Source organism: Lupinus angustifolius, chromosome LG09 (genome assembly GCF_001865875.1).
Source record: "Lupinus angustifolius cultivar Tanjil chromosome LG09, LupAngTanjil_v1.0, whole genome shotgun sequence".
NCBI lineage: Eukaryota > Viridiplantae > Streptophyta > Magnoliopsida > Fabales > Fabaceae > Lupinus > Lupinus angustifolius.
In genome coordinates, this window is record NC_032017.1 from 14,713,292 (window position 1) to 14,717,566 (window position 4,275).

Below are 4,275 nucleotides of genomic sequence, written 5' to 3' on the forward strand. Positions count from 1 at the left end.
AGGAAGTGGATAGGATGAGGATGAGGAGGAGGATGAGGACGAGGATTGGTTGAGGACTAGGATGAAGATAGGATGAGTTCGAGAATGAGGATTGGGATAGGATGAGGATGAGGATAGGATGAGGATGAGGAGGAGGATGAGGATGAGGAGGAGGATAGGATGAAGACGAGAAAGAGGATGAGGATGAGGAGGAGGATAGGATGAAGACGAGAAAGAGGATGAGGATGAGGAGGAGGATAGGATGAAGACGAGAAAGAGGATGAGGATGAGGAGGAGGATAGGATGAAGACGAGAAAGAGGATGAGGATGAGGAGGAGGATAGGATGAAGACGAGAAAGAGGATGAGGATGAGGAGGAGGATAGGATGAAGACGAGAAAGAGGATGAGGATGAGGAGGAGGATAGGATGAAGACGAGAAAGAGGATGAGGATGAGGAGGAGGATAGGATGAAGACGAGAAAGAGGATGAGGATGAGGAGGAGGATAGGATGAAGACGAGAAAGAGGATGAGGATGAGGAGGAGGATAGGATGAAGACGAGAAAGAGGATGAGGATGAGGAGGAGGATAGGATGAAGACGAGAAAGAGGATGAGGATGAGGAGGAGGATAGGATGAAGACGAGAAAGAGGATGAGGATGAGGAGGAGGATAGGATGAAGACGAGAAAGAGGATGAGGATGAGGAGGAGGATAGGATGAAGACGAGAAAGAGGATGAGGATGAGGAGGAGGATAGGATGAAGACGAGAAAGAGGATGAGGATGAGGAGGAGGATAGGATGAAGACGAGAAAGAGGATGAGGATGAGGAGGAGGATAGGATGAAGACGAGAAAGAGGATGAGGATGAGGAGGAGGATAGGATGAAGACGAGAAAGAGGATGAGGATGAGGAGGAGGATAGGATGAAGACGAGAAAGAGGATGAGGATGAGGAGGAGGATAGGATGAAGACGAGAAAGAGGATGAGGATGAGGAGGAGGATAGGATGAAGACGAGAAAGAGGATGAGGATGAGGAGGAGGATAGGATGAAGACGAGAAAGAGGATGAGGATGAGGAGGAGGATAGGATGAAGACGAGAAAGAGGATGAGGATGAGGAGGAGGATAGGATGAAGACGAGAAAGAGGATGAGGATGAGGAGGAGGATAGGATGAAGACGAGAAAGAGGATGAGGATGAGGAGGAGGATAGGATGAAGACGAGAAAGAGGATGAGGATGAGGAGGAGGATAGGATGAAGACGAGAAAGAGGATGAGGATGAGGAGGAGGATAGGATGAAGACGAGAAAGAGGATGAGGATGAGGAGGAGGATAGGATGAAGACGAGAAAGAGGATGAGGATGAGGAGGAGGATAGGATGAAGACGAGAAAGAGGATGAGGATGAGGAGGAGGATAGGATGAAGACGAGAAAGAGGATGAGGATGAGGAGGAGGATAGGATGAAGACGAGAAAGAGGATGAGGATGAGGAGGAGGATAGGATGAAGACGAGAAAGAGGATGAGGATGAGGAGGAGGATAGGATGAAGACGAGAAAGAGGATGAGGATGAGGAGGAGGATAGGATGAAGACGAGAAAGAGGATGAGGATGAGGAGGAGGATAGGATGAAGACGAGAAAGAGGATGAGGATGAGGAGGAGGATAGGATGAAGACGAGAAAGAGGATGAGGATGAGGAGGAGGATAGGATGAAGACGAGAAAGAGGATGAGGATGAGGAGGAGGATAGGATGAAGACGAGAAAGAGGATGAGGATGAGGAGGAGGATAGGATGAAGACGAGAAAGAGGATGAGGATGAGGAGGAGGATAGGATGAAGACGAGAAAGAGGATGAGGATGAGGAGGAGGATAGGATGAAGACGAGAAAGAGGATGAGGATGAGGAGGAGGATAGGATGAAGACGAGAAAGAGGATGAGGATGAGGAGGAGGATAGGATGAAGACGAGAAAGAGGATGAGGATGAGGAGGAGGATAGGATGAAGACGAGAAAGAGGATGAGGATGAGGAGGAGGATAGGATGAAGACGAGAAAGAGGATGAGGATGAGGAGGAGGATAGGATGAAGACGAGAAAGAGGATGAGGATGAGGAGGAGGATAGGATGAAGACGAGAAAGAGGATGAGGATGAGGAGGAGGATAGGATGAAGACGAGAAAGAGGATGAGGATGAGGAGGAGGATAGGATGAAGACGAGAAAGAGGATGAGGATGAGGAGGAGGATAGGATGAAGACGAGAAAGAGGATGAGGATGAGGAGGAGGATAGGATGAAGACGAGAAAGAGGATGAGGATGAGGAGGAGGATAGGATGAAGACGAGAAAGAGGATGAGGATGAGGAGGAGGATAGGATGAAGACGAGAAAGAGGATGAGGATGAGGAGGAGGATAGGATGAAGACGAGAAAGAGGATGAGGATGAGGAGGAGGATAGGATGAAGACGAGAAAGAGGATGAGGATGAGGAGGAGGATAGGATGAAGACGAGAAAGAGGATGAGGATGAGGAGGAGGATAGGATGAAGACGAGAAAGAGGATGAGGATGAGGAGGAGGATAGGATGAAGACGAGAAAGAGGATGAGGATGAGGAGGAGGATAGGATGAAGACGAGAAAGAGGATGAGGATGAGGAGGAGGATAGGATGAAGACGAGAAAGAGGATGAGGATGAGGAGGAGGATAGGATGAAGACGAGAAAGAGGATGAGGATGAGGAGGAGGATAGGATGAAGACGAGAAAGAGGATGAGGATGAGGAGGAGGATAGGATGAAGACGAGAAAGAGGATGAGGATGAGGAGGAGGATAGGATGAAGACGAGAAAGAGGATGAGGATGAGGAGGAGGATAGGATGAAGACGAGAAAGAGGATGAGGATGAGGAGGAGGATAGGATGAAGACGAGAAAGAGGATGAGGATGAGGAGGAGGATAGGATGAAGACGAGAAAGAGGATGAGGATGAGGAGGAGGATAGGATGAAGACGAGAAAGAGGATGAGGATGAGGAGGAGGATAGGATGAAGACGAGAAAGAGGATGAGGATGAGGAGGAGGATAGGATGAAGACGAGAAAGAGGATGAGGATGAGGAGGAGGATAGGATGAAGACGAGAAAGAGGATGAGGATGAGGAGGAGGATAGGATGAAGACGAGAAAGAGGATGAGGATGAGGAGGAGGATAGGATGAAGACGAGAAAGAGGATGAGGATGAGGAGGAGGATAGGATGAAGACGAGAAAGAGGATGAGGATGAGGAGGAGGATAGGATGAAGACGAGAAAGAGGATGAGGATGAGGAGGAGGATAGGATGAAGACGAGAAAGAGGATGAGGATGAGGAGGAGGATAGGATGAAGACGAGAAAGAGGATGAGGATGAGGAGGAGGATAGGATGAAGACGAGAAAGAGGATGAGGATGAGGAGGAGGATAGGATGAAGACGAGAAAGAGGATGAGGATGAGGAGGAGGATAGGATGAAGACGAGAAAGAGGATGAGGATGAGGAGGAGGATAGGATGAAGACGAGAAAGAGGATGAGGATGAGGAGGAGGATAGGATGAAGACGAGAAAGAGGATGAGGATGAGGAGGAGGATAGGATGAAGACGAGAAAGAGGATGAGGATGAGGAGGAGGATAGGATGAAGACGAGAAAGAGGATGAGGATGAGGAGGAGGATAGGATGAAGACGAGAAAGAGGATGAGGATGAGGAGGAGGATAGGATGAAGACGAGAAAGAGGATGAGGATGAGGAGGAGGATAGGATGAAGACGAGAAAGAGGATGAGGATGAGGAGGAGGATAGGATGAAGACGAGAAAGAGGATGAGGATGAGGAGGAGGATAGGATGAAGACGAGAAAGAGGATGAGGATGAGGAGGAGGATAGGATGAAGACGAGAAAGAGGATGAGGATGAGGAGGAGGATAGGATGAAGACGAGAAAGAGGATGAGGATGAGGAGGAGGATAGGATGAAGACGAGAAAGAGGATGAGGATGAGGAGGAGGATAGGATGAAGACGAGAAAGAGGATGAGGATGAGGAGGAGGATAGGATGAAGACGAGAAAGAGGATGAGGATGAGGAGGAGGATAGGATGAAGACGAGAAAGAGGATGAGGATGAGGAGGAGGATAGGATGAAGACGAGAAAGAGGATGAGGATGAGGAGGAGGATAGGATGAAGACGAGAAAGAGGATGAGGATGAGGAGGAGGATAGGATGAAGACGAGAAAGAGGATGAGGATGAGGAGGAGGATAGGATGAAGACGAGAAAGAGGATGAGGATGAGGAGGAGGATAGGATGAAGACGAGAAAGA